Source organism: Thalassophryne amazonica, chromosome 19, assembly GCF_902500255.1.
Source record: "Thalassophryne amazonica chromosome 19, fThaAma1.1, whole genome shotgun sequence".
In the NCBI taxonomy this organism is placed as follows: domain Eukaryota; kingdom Metazoa; phylum Chordata; class Actinopteri; order Batrachoidiformes; family Batrachoididae; genus Thalassophryne; species Thalassophryne amazonica.
In genome coordinates this window covers 44,216,429-44,230,010 of record NC_047121.1, presented here as the reverse complement: position 1 = coordinate 44,230,010, position 13,582 = coordinate 44,216,429, and positions in this window count along the sequence as shown.

Here is a 13,582-nt window from a genome sequence, read left to right as displayed (position 1 = left end):
TCCATGTGACCACATATGCAACAGAAGCAAATAGTAGAGAAAGGGTGGAGGCCAAAGACTCTTTCTCTCTAATCCATGCCTTCCTCTCGCTTCCTTCGAGTCCTTCCTCCTCTTGCTCATCCCTCAGCTTGGACCACCTACGTTTGGAGCTTTGGGTGGACCCAGAGCCTTTGCTATCAGCGCAAGTGTACTCAAACTTCCCATAATGACTTCCACTTAGAGCCATTCCATAAACACTCTCAGATGCGCAGAGACGCACTCTCAGTGCTCGGTCAGACCGGCTGCATGCTTTCCTTCTCCGCAGAGGCTGCAGCCACTTAGCTGGTTTCCTTAATTCCTTTCTTAATAGGAATCTGTTTGTTTGTTTGTTTGTGCATTGGTTCAGCACTGTTTATTTGGCTGCCTTTTTAATGAGATTTACCGAAGGCTTTCGAGCCACCCTAGAAGTTTCCCCTAAACTCATGTTTGTGGCAACAGTCACATATTAAATTTGAAGCCTTTTACTCTAATTCATTGTATTTTCCGGCAGCGGTTCGACCCGTGGTGAGACTGCCGCAGCGATATTTGCTCGTCAGAGCCACTTCATGGCTTTGCGTAGTCCCAGAAGAGACTCATGTCATGCCTGTGAGCAATTATTTCAGGCCATATTGTGTTCCCTATGTTTTGCATTATGTTTTAAAAAAATGTAACTCATACACTGCAAGGGTGGTGATGACATTTTTATGAACCAATGGAATGGTGTAATTTGACTGCTGCAGAAATGGATAAGTACACTTGCAGAGCAGGTGGAGTTGGACTTCACACCTATAAAATGGGAATCTGTTCCAGGTGCAAACATGTTTGTGTCCTTGCATAAAACTCTTCATCTGCATTGTAGCAGTCCATCCAGCCATAAAATTGCTATCAGCATTCACTGGGGAGAGGATTAATTGCGCATGAATTGAGTATACAAAGTACGGGCGTTCGTTGTCGTCCGCAACAAAAATGGGCAAAAATGACAAATGTCCCAGTATGAATTACGGCTATATTAATAATATATAGCGAATATATGATGAACAGTCACGGTTATATAACGCATGTAGTGAGGAAACTGATCCGACACACTGAGATTATCACAGCAGTATTACGGGTGTATTATGAATGCATCGCGCACATGTTGCGCGTGCACAGCATATGCATTGCGGTCAAAAAAGAAGCGCACTCAGGCCGTCGGCATCACTATTCACACCAACAATACAGCCTCTGGACCATTTGCTGGACTTGGACAAGTTGATCACAGAGTTAATGTTCATTTTGTCATGCAAGGGTTAACTGTTCATGAGTTTGGGGAGTGGAAGGTGGAAGCTGATCGGGTGTGAGACGGTGTTTGTTGGTGTTAAATAAAAGTCCTGGATTGCAGCAGCTACATCTTTGTGGATCTACACAGCCAGACCGGCACTGACTGGCAGGTATGTCGCTTTCTGCCACACTTTGGGTTTACGTGACGTCTTTGTTATGCATTCACAGATTGTCCGCAAATCAGCTGCAAAGCAGATGTAATAAAAGCGCTTTATTCATGGCCAGTTTGTCTGCATTCGCTACAACATATTTTAGTTTGTGATGTGGACATGATGGGCACGCAATATATATGTTTTACACACTGTCCCGGTCCACTGTCAAGCCGCAAATCCCCATCAGTTGCAGATATCAGCGGTTAACGGCAGATATACAGCACATAGAGTGAGTATGTATTGTGTATGAATTGAGTATATATGGAGTATGTAAGGCGGATATTATCCGCATTTAGATTTTTGAACAACTCAAAAATCCTGGCTGTGGACATGCGTGCCTCTGCGGATGATCACAGGTGTGTTCGGATGACTGCTGACTCATACAGGCATGTTACACGGATATTGCAGATGTTTGGCAAATATGGGCCAATTTTGTGCGCAATCCATACGCAAATCCTTCTAAACGGCAGTGGGACAGAGCCCTAACCTGCGATGGACTCTCATCCGCTTCATGCTGCAGTATCTGTGGGCACCAACCTGATGGGCCTCCAGGCCTGTATCGGCCTTACTTAGCTTCTAGCAATGGTTGAGTACAATTTTTACCCGAGGCCAAAATATGGCCATCGGGTATTGCAAAGACTTTGCATCCATCCGTCTGTCCATCTATCTGTCTGTCTGTGCTCAGCATAAGTTCCTTCTTATTACTTCCAGTGTCCTCATATTCATAGGGACTATTCTTAGAACATAGACCTTGGACAAGTACAAAGATGGCTAATGACTTATTTTAAGAAGTCAAAAGATTGAATTCTGTTTCCTAATTTTATGCACATATGGCCAAGGGTATTTTAGCATTGCGTTATAATGAAGTGTATACTGTATGGCAAGAAATGTCACTTTTTTCAACTGTGATTATCCCAAAAGGCCAGGACAACTCTATCCATCAGGATCATGTCCCATTTCATTGCAATACTACAACATTTGCAAAGTTTGTTCAATTTTGTATATTTACTGTGGTAGTGCAAACATTGCATCAAGTTTTATGTCTGCACGATGGGTCAAATTTGGAGGTGTGTTTATGCATTCAAATTTTTAATGTGCCAGATTTTCAGAAATCAGGTACCATTGATTCTTTGAAAGTAGCATTCAGTAGAATAGACTCCATAATGCCAATTTTCGACAAATTGTGTGCTCATCTGTATGGCTATACAGATGAGCTATCTGTATGGCTGTTTGAGTTTTCAAAGTGTTTATCTGTCACTGCCAAATTGGTGGTGAAGCTACCAAGTGAGGTCATGTCTCAGCAATGCACTGACATATAAAAAAAATTTTTTGTAAATGAGCTCATACCCCATTTAGTGAAAGCACAAAAAAATTGGTATCATTGAACCTCTAGCGGTGCTGTTTGCCCCCCTTCATCACGGCTTGCAGTTATGTTTGGTCATATAAATTTGCCAAACTCCCATTATGTGTACTTATCTGCTAAAAGCAGTCAAATGTGTTATGAAAAAGTGACACTTATTAAGCACTAACCTGAATCAATGTACATACATATATATTTGAGTTTAAACTCATTATCAGCTTGTATTATCTACTGGACCATATAGGTAGTAGACAACATGAAACAACACTATTATTCAGTATAAAAGTAGACAAAAGACAAATTGGCCAAATTGGAGTGGACCAACTGGGATGTCATCACGAAAGCACTCTTTTGGCGCTTGAAATGTTAAAATCTAACAGTCGTGCAAACAGTTGCACCAACATGACAACTGTAAATACTCATATGCAGAATGCCAAACAGATCCAGTGACACCATCTGTATCAGAACATCTGAGGTCTATCAAGGAGATAATCATTCTGCAACGCCTCCAAAACCCATCGCACGCTGCTCAATGTCAGCGATTAGCCTGACTATCTCCTGCCTACTCTGCACAGCAGCCCGTAAAGACAGTTATGTGACAGCACACTGCCTAAACAGGCGCGCAAGCCAGAAGGAGAAAGCAGAAGATTGCAATCAGCCTGCTCACAGCTCTGCTCACATCTTCTATCAACGCTGATGTTTCAGCGTGTTTTATATCATGTCTGAATGTGGTTTTGAAAACGTGCCACTGACATTGCGGTGGAGAATCTGAGCTGCGGACCGCTCCGTTTTAAAGGCTGTCGTGTTTTTTGGGCTGCTCGGGATCTCAAAATCAAACCCAAATTGTCACTGATATTCTATGCAAATGGCAAGCATGTGGATACGCTCATGTTCATGTACAACATCCAGAAATGAATCAGACAGTGAGATAAAAAAAAAAAAAACTTCAACAGTCTCTTTCATGGAGTTTGTTTAGAATTTTTCCCATCTTGTGTTTATCCCTCTGGCAGAAGTATGCATCTCTCTTTGCAATCAGCTTACCTTTATTCAGTTAGGGACATTGTCTCCTCTTCCATCAGGACGCAGGCGAGTTATCGCTGCAGCCCTGCATCCTGCCAAGCGTGGGGTTTCACAGCTCAGGGGCTGCTATCTGGACTGAAACTCAACAGTTATCTTCATAAGGGGGCTGGAGGGCCAACATGTCCACAACTCACGAAGCCGTGCCTGGATGTGCGTGCTTTTAAAGAAGCGTTGCAAATCGTTGGATCGTGCAAATTTTAGATATCAGGTCTATGCAGCGGCCATGAAAATGTGATGTGTTGCTATGAAGCAGAACATTATTTGGGTTTAGGTTTTTGACACATGAGGGTCAAACTCACACATCATGCTTGAGGCAAACACAAACTCAAAATTAAAACTTCTACAGAGGCTGTGAACATAAACAGAAAAATTATGTCATATTAAACTGGAAGCACGTCAAATAAAATAAAAATCACCTGCACACAGGCATTTTTCAGCATGGGCTCTATATGTTCATTATCATGAGAAGTGTCTGGTAGCATGAACAGGATCCCTACACAGACAAATGCCCATGTTTTCCTCACTAAATGCAACTTTTTTTTCTTAAAAACAACAAATTATATAGTTAGCTGCTTACCTTAGCCTTGAGCCTATGCTCTCCTTTGAATCATTAGAAATAGACTGACAATAAGGGGCTCACTCCTGTTGTAAGCCTTAGCAAAATGCACCTGGAACCTCATGTACAAAGGCTGCGTACGCACAAAAATGTGGCGTACATCCGTGTCCACGCCAAAAATCCTGGCTGGCGTACACACGTTTCTACAGCTATTGTTCCACCGCCGACACACTGAGGTGATGCTGGGAACCGTTAAAAGTGTGAAACCATGAGGTCATCAGAGTGATGTGCACATCAGAGACACACTGCTGAACAATTAACACTCCCGCATGTTTGCAATTATATGGGTGGATATAAAAGCATGCGCAAAGTGATGTGTGAAATGACACTAACAGTGTCTGCATTAGCGTTGTTAGAAGACCTTGCAAATGGTGCAATCTGACATGAGCGTGTACTCAGGGAACGCGAGGCAATGACTTGCAAATGATGATAAATGGCTCATAAGACAATTCCGATTAACAAGGCCACTGTTACTGGAGTTGTGCGCAGAATGCGGCCGGCCCACAGCGCAATACGGCAAGGAGCCAGGGGTTGTCTGTGCCCACAAAGGTGCTGACTACACTAGGCTTCCTGGCAACAGATCCTGGTAGCTCACCGATCGGTTAAGTGTGCCAGTTAACCTTGAGCCAAGCCATGCCAGTTGTGTGGGATGGAATCATCCAAATGTCATCCAGGAACATCACATTCCAAGTACCTGGATGACACCACCGTCCCTACAGTGAAGCATGGTGGTGGCAGCATCATGCTGTGGGGATGTTTTTCAGCTGCAGGAACTGGGAGACTAGTCAGGACTGAGGGAAAGATGAATTCAGCAATGTACAGAGACATCCTGGATGAAAACTTGTCCCAGAGCACTTTTGACCTCAGACTGGGGCGACAGTTCATCTTTCAGCTGTGTGCCAAATAAATTCATTCATTCATTCACAATGACCCTAAGCACACACAAAAGATATCAAAGGAATGGCTTCAGGACAACTCTGTGAATGTCCCTGAGTGGCCCAGCCAGAGCACAGACCTGAATCCGATTGAACATCTCTGGAGAGATCTGAAAATGGCTGCGCACCAACACTCCTCAACCAACCTGAGGATGTAATTGCTACCAAAGGTGCATCAACAAAGTATTTAGAAAAGGGTGTGAATATTTATGTACATGCGATTGCTTAGATCTTTTTTTATTTTTAATAAATTTGAAAAAAAATTACATTGTCATTATGGGGTGTTGTGAGTAGAATTTTGTGGGGAAAAATGAATTCACTCCATTTTGGAATAAGGTTGTAATATAACAAAATGTGAAAAAAGTGAAGCGCTGTGAATAGTTTCCGGATGCAATGTATCTAGGTCTGGGTCATGGTGGCAGCAGACTTGTTGTGAAAGTGTAGTGACACGGACCCACAACAGGGGGCGCAAATGAAGGGCCAATAGATGAGCCAAAAAGTAACAATTTAATGTTGTGAAATGTGCACAATGAATATACAGACAATCTCAGAATATAATTACAGTCAATCCACAAAGGTGACGTGTGGGCAGGCTCGAGGATAGAAGACGTCCGTCCTGAGAAGAGCCGGAACCACACGATTTCCGCCACCACAGAACCTGGTGAATACTGGAGCCGCCAAGTCCCGAATTCCCAGGTGATCACCGTCCCCGACTGTCGGATCTGGTACTGCTGGCGAGAACAAAGACAGTCAAGTGTGGGTGTGTGTACACCCAGTAACAACAGCGGTGGGAATGCCACCTCCACCTCTCACTCAATAACTTGCAGAGTACTGAAGATTCCTCAGGGAAAAAGAGTGCTTTCTAGCGCTCTCTCAGCTTCCACTGACAGCGGTACCGGTACTCCTGCAAACACTCACAATATACAAACAATATTGTAAAACGGCTGAGGATATTACCTCCAATGAAGTATGATATCTCGGCAACGAGGTGGAGATGACGTCTGGTCTTTATGGAGTGACATGATGTTGAGTAGATGGGTGACAGCTGTCAAGAGGTAATGAGTGACAGCTGTCACCCCCGGCTATGTCCATGGCGGCAGCGCCCTCTCGTGCCTGAAGCCCGCACTTCAGGCAGGGCGCCCACTGGTGGTGGGCCAGCAGTACCTCCTCTTCTGGCGGCCCACACACAACAAGACTAACAGCTTATCCCACACCTCCCTATCCTTGGCCAGGCCCTCTAATGCCTCCTGGGGGATACCTAGGCATTCCCAAGTCAGGTGGGAGTTGTAATACTTCCAGTGTGGGCTTCCCTGAGGCCTATTCCCAGTAGGATCTTCCTGGAAGACCTCCCTAGGGAGACGACCAAGCGACATCCTCAGCAGGTGTCCTCAGCGGTGTCCGATAGCCACAGGAAGTCTGTCTGATGAAATGCAGAGAATGTGGGTGCAATGGACAATTTTCAAGATCCGACGCCATCTTGAAACCAAGACTTCCAGTTTATTGAGCCTCTCACTTCTGTGTTTGCTGTCATTTGAAACAACTGCTCAGATGTCAGATTTCCAGGGAGTGAAATGGCCACTGGAGGCAAATTCCACACTGTATCAGAAAGTAATTTTGTTGTCGTTGTTGTTAACCCGCAAGGAATGAGAAGGAGTGCAGTGTTGTGAATATCGATCTAAAGCCCCGAATATCGATCTAAAGCCCCGGTCCCACGGCAGTAATGAAGAACAATGAAGCCAAAACGAAATAATAAATCTGATCTTACGTTGACTTTCAGAGACTTCATTTAACCGTCGTTCAGCTTTGTTCCTGTACAAATCCCGATGACAACTTCGAGTTGTCGTATTCCGTTTTGCTTCACTGTCAGCGTTCCATTTGACTGTCATCCAAAAAACAGAAGAGTGACAGACTTCTGCTGAGAAGCTTCTTTCAGAGACTGCTCGTCAGTGTGGTCCTGGTGTGAGGGAAGACCGGCCAGAGAGAGACAACAAACTTCAACTGTGGGTGCCCGGCTGCCGGGTCAATAGTCACTCCCAGTTGTTATGACGCCTCACGGAGTGGCTGACTGATCGAAGCCGAACACCAGTTAAACAATGTCTCCAAAAGTCAACGTAGGTCCAGATTTCTTGTTTTGTTTTGGCTTTGGTATCCTTTGTTACATTCTGGGCGCAATGAACATCTTTTCATTATTATTTGATTTTTTTGTGCGACTGACATCGTTATTCATGCATTCAAAAGGCTATTCCTACCGCCACACAACTCCAACCACACACAAAAAAGTTTTTGACAGTTCTTGATATTAAAAGAAATCGCGTCTCCCTAACCGGATAGAGTTGTGACATCATCACGCATGCGCATAGGCACTGTCTAACAGGATCTTGAAAATTGTCCAATCCTAATTTATTGTATATTTACAGTGGCCCCAGTATCCCAACTTCCCACAGCACCACACCCCACAAGACACCTCTGGACAGTTCTGGTTCCATGTGTCGTGGTTCCCAGACATATTTAGGAAAAAAAAAAAAAATCATTCTTTAGCTTGACATACACCTTGCCTTGTCATGGTGAGACATGTTCTGTGAGCGGTGGGGAGTCGTAGCTTCCTCCCCAGGGTCATGGAGAGTTCCTCAAAATGTGACACAATTATGTTTGTAATTCTGACTCATTTTGTGGGACCATTTTCCCTCTGAGTCATCTATACGAGTCTTTGCATTTCCCGCTACAGAGATTTTTTTTTTTTTTAAGTAGCCTGCTGTTTGGATAGAGCAGCTCCCCTAAGTGACCTCTGCTTTCATGTTCCCACTTAAAGATTTTGTCTGTATATTGTCACTCAGCAGGCAACACAGGCTAAAACTACCTCCCCACCCCCACCCCCACCCACACCCACACACACACACACACACACACACACACACACACACACACACACACACACACACACACTTCCAAATAGCTTGGTGGTTCAGCTTTATGATCTCTGATGAACAGTTTTCCTCCCAATGTTGTGATATAAACATTAGCCCTTTTACAAGCTCATAAAATCTTAAAGCCACAGCCACAAAGTCACAACTTTAACGGGATGAGTATTCCACAGGTTGAAGTCAGTAAGCAGTGTGAGTAATAAACTAGTCACTGAGGCCATTCACACACATTTTTATGGCATCAATTTAGTATCAATGTGGCCTCTTTCCCACTTGCACTTGCCAAATTTTCTGCTCTGGTGTTATAAAGGAAAAGGGGATGGTGTCACCGGCAAGAAAAAAATGGCCCCATATTCCCACTTTCGGCATAGCTAGTCATATATGGTATTCTTTTCCAAGACTAAAGCCGTAAAAGCACTCTACAGATATCGAGTCAGTCAAGTCTAGTCTAGGAGCATGTGCTTGTGCAACACGTTGCTGCATCCACCGCATTACAGAACCGATAGCGGGTCCATCCACAGCTCTCGAATGTTCTAGGTCAGGGGTGCCCAACCTTTTTTTTTAACCCAAGATCTACTTTTAAAGTCCACAGTGTATCGAGATCGACCAAGCCATATCGAAAGCCATAGCATAGCTGCAATTTATTGTGCACCAATATAATAACACAATTTCCTGGCGCAAAGATAAAGTTTTAACAATAATAGCACAAGTAGGCCTATGACTAGCCTGTAAAAACACAACAATAAACAACTCAAATTACACAACGCCTAATTAAAGTCAGAAAAGTTGTTCCCTACCTTAGTGGGACTTGTGGCACTGACAGGAGGCAAGAAGTAAGAAAAGCTAAATCCAAAAGCTGTGCATATTCAGCATGGTTTGAAAATTTCAGAAATTCTTTCATTTCGGCAACAATTCAGAAAACCGTTCCAGAAATTTACCTCTGCTGAGCCACCTAACGTCTGTGTGCAGCAGTCCTCCACCTGCACACAGAATAATGAAAAATAAATAAATAAAACCCCAAACACTGTCATTTTTATCAAAAGCAGTAAGTGGCAGTATTAATAGTCACAGATTATCTCTGTATTATATTTATAAACTGTTACAGTAACGGTTCAGCCGTCTTGCTTTTGTAAACATCACACAAAACGAACGCACGAAAAATAAATGACTAAAAAATAAAATCTCAAACACAGTCAGCATCTTTAACAAAAGCAGTAAATCACAGAATTAATAGTCACAGTTTAACTGAGCTAACGGCTCACTATTTGCTTTCATAAACACAACAAATGCACAAAAAATAAATTAATAAAAATACTGACTTTTCGTTTTTGTCCACAGTGTAATTTATTTTGGCTCTTTAAGCTGTTATGTTGCTTCAAAAAAGTTTTTTTCTCTTTTTTTTTTCTCCTCTGCATCCTGCACCATAGAAGAAGAAGAAGAAGAAGAAGAAGAGCCTTCTTCTTCTTTTATGGCCTTTAAGAGCATCCGGCATCCTTATTGGTGCAGTGCTGCCACCTTCTGCATCAATCCGTTACAGCAGCACTGTCCGTTACAGTACCACTGTCATGCCATTGACTGGAACTCAGTTGGCAATCAACCAGTCAACCATGACCGACTGGTTGGACACGCCAGTTCTAAGTGAAATGTGGTCCACCTGCTTGGGTACTCAACTGTGGGGCATCAGCACTGGTATCCATATTGCATATTGGTACCCAAGGATCCTCTGAAGAGACCTGGTAACAAAAACATCTAGTTGTCATTAGTGCCCAAGTCTTACAACCATACAGTAAAACAGAAAGCACTCCTCCAAAGTATGGTATCACCAAATACCTCTGAACACTGACCTCAATACTCTGAACTCTCCCAAGGCATCTCATGACCTGAAAGGCTGAGGACCTGGGACACGAATACCCAGCGAATTTCTCTACAACTTCACCGCCACAGAGACACACTTCTGATGGGGATGTGTAGGAGGTTACTGAAAATTGGATCTAGGACAACTGCAAACCCAGATACTTTAATTCCTCACAGTGCTGCCTTCAGTGTGTCCATTGATTCAAAAGATCCAGACTGGTTTTCCATCATATTTAACACTGCTACATAACGGTGTAACTGTATAAACAGTTACTAAAATCATGTGATTTTACCTTGTAGCGCTTTACAACATGCCCAGAAATCTGACCAATATTAACATAACCCCTTAAAACTGAATCCTCAGTGAAACAAAACTTATTAGTCAACATAAAAATGTGAAATCTTGTTTCTCATTTTGGTGCTGGGAAAGAGGAAAACTGGAATTTAGCCACCTGCTGAGGTGTGGGATGCATAGGTTTTGGTCTGGGTAGTTTGGAAGCATTTTTTATTTATTTATTTATTTTCAAAAAACGCATCCTAAAAACATTTACTTTTATGTCTTTTGTAAACTAGCTGGTGATTGTTGTTGGGAAAGTGTAGTGACACGGACCCACAACAGGGGGCGTAAATGAACAGACAATAGAGGGAGTTAAATTAGAACACTTTACTGTTGTGAATGTCACAACCACACACAGCAGATTACAGAATGAATACAAGTCAATTAATGAAGGTGTCGTGTGGGCAGGCTCGACGATAGGAGACGCCCGTCTGGAGATGAACCGGAACCACACGATTTCCACCGCCACCGAACCCGAAGGATACTGGAGCCGCGAAGTCCCGAAGTCCCCAGGTGGCCACCGTCTCAGCGTGTCGGATCTGGTACTGCTGGCGGAGAACAAAGACAGTCAAGTGTGGGTGTGTGTACACCCCGTAACAATAATGGTGGGAATTCCACCTCCACCTTTAACACACACTCGTGCAGCGTCTGTTTAACCACTTATCTGACGAGACGAAGGACGAAACAGTCGCGACCCACGCCGGTCCTCTGGTTGACAGCTGCAACACAATAGCTCTTGAAATCACTGAATGCTGGCAGAGAATATTACCTCTCACAGAAGTCGATATCTCGGCGATGTGGTGGAGGTGTCATCCTGCTTTTATCCCGGGTGAGATGCAGATGATCGGTGACAGCTGTCATAGTTGATGAGTGACAGCTGTCACCTCGGCTGTTCCTGTAGGCGGCAGCGCCCTCTCGTGCCTGAAGCCCGCACTTCAGGCAGGGCGCCCTCTGGTGGTGGGCCAGCAGTACCTCCTCTTCTGGTGGCCCACACAACAGATTGTAGTCTGTTTTGCATTAAAGCATTATGCATCTTAATGATGTATTATCAGCGCCTACGTTTTGGTGTGAAACCATGTTTAATGTCCAGACCCTCCTGTTAAAACTCAGTCCATTCCTCTCCTGTTTCGAAGATAGGGCCCTTTGTGTGGGTGTGTCTCACTGATGGTCTTCGTCAGCGTGTTTTACAGCAAGCAGCATTTCAGATTTGGACTTCCATGAAATACATCACAGACTTAAATGTTTCAATCATAAATTTTACTACTAGCAAGAAAATTTCTACATGCACAGACATGGAAAGTAAAATAAAAGTAAATTCAGTCAAATTGTCACATTACATAAGAAGTTTGCACAATAAATTTCAGTTACTTGCAGTCAAGACCTGTTGCGATCATTTTATCAACCACATGCGTACAGACAGATGCATAATGTGCAAGCAGACATCGCAGCCTGTAAAAAAAGAAGGATGACAGATTAAATGTGCATGAGCAAATCCTATTTGGAAGCAATGCAAAAAGTAACAGAGAGAAAATAAAACCCTCCATTACCTTGCGGTGCTTTGCACAAATCAGAATAAAAGATGAATTTTCAGCCAGTCGTACCCCTTTGTGAACCTCTATCTCTGGGGTGCTGAGAGCAGAGATTTGGGTTCCGTCATCACAGGCTGAGTGGCTGCAGACAGGAAGAACCGGCCCATCTGCTGAAGTAGTTTTGCTGCTGACGACGGAGGCCGTGAATGTTTGGAGCGCTGTTTTTGTTATTGTAAAAGACTATTTTTCAATTGAATGCAGCAGAGTTCAGTTTGTGTTTTAGTAACATGTTGAAACAGACAATATGGGAAAAAAAAAATCTTACAGTTTAGAATGACGGGATGTGATTGAACACTGTGGTGACTTGTTGGGGCGGCGTTTACTGTGATGTCCCACTGGATTGCATCACACTGTATTATACTGTATATATTATTCACTTATGCTTGTTTTTATTGAAATCTTTCAGATAGTAATTACCAAATTTTCTTTAAAGGGGTTATGTTTTTCATTTTTTCAGCATGTTGATATTAGTGACTACGGGCCTCATTTATTAAGCTCTTTGTAGGTTCGCAACAAAACTGTGTGCACACACAGCCAGAAATATACATACGCACTCTTTTTGGCAGTTATAAATCCATGTGGATGCGTGGCTTTTCTTCATAAATTGTGGAAGTGTACATATGGAAGTTAACCAGTAACTTAAGGAGACGACTGCACTGTTAAACCGAACACTCCATTTTAATACAATAATTAAGTTAATATAACTCAAACTTTGAAAAATTAATTAATTAATTAATTAATTAAACTAACTCAAAAATGAATTGCTGTCATAACAACTTAGTTCCTTTAAGTGCATTTAAAGTTACGGGGCATTTAAGTGTTGGTGATGTATTTCCAGTGCATTCTATTCACTCATTTTAATTGACTTCATGTAATGGAGGCCAGCAGGTGTCACTGTGCATATGTAGTTAGTAAACCTCACTGCCAACAGCTCAAAAGAATTTGACTTCCATGCCGGAAATCATGAGTTCACGTCCCGAGGGGAGCAAACGGGCGGAATCATAACAACACAACACAGAGTCAACAAGTAAACCAAAGAATGCATCAACAAATCTAATCCAAAATGTAATGCAAATTTTGTAATGCAGAAATGTATTTGTCATTTTTTTATTGGAAAACATAAACTAGATTTACATAAGTTTAATTAACTATATATTGTTAAGTTACTAAAACTTTACCAATTAAATTTTTGAAAATTATTTTATTTAATTTGGCAAACTCAAATGGTTTAAGGCAATCGGTTTCCACAAATGGTTTGAGTTCAACTAACTCATTGAGTTTTACAGTGTGGATGTCTTTGGTACTGGTCTTTTTGGAGGATCCTTGGGTAACTAAGAGAGATATGAGGAGCATCATTACCTCCTGATTTGTCTGTTTGTTTTTGAACAGCCTGGAGCTCA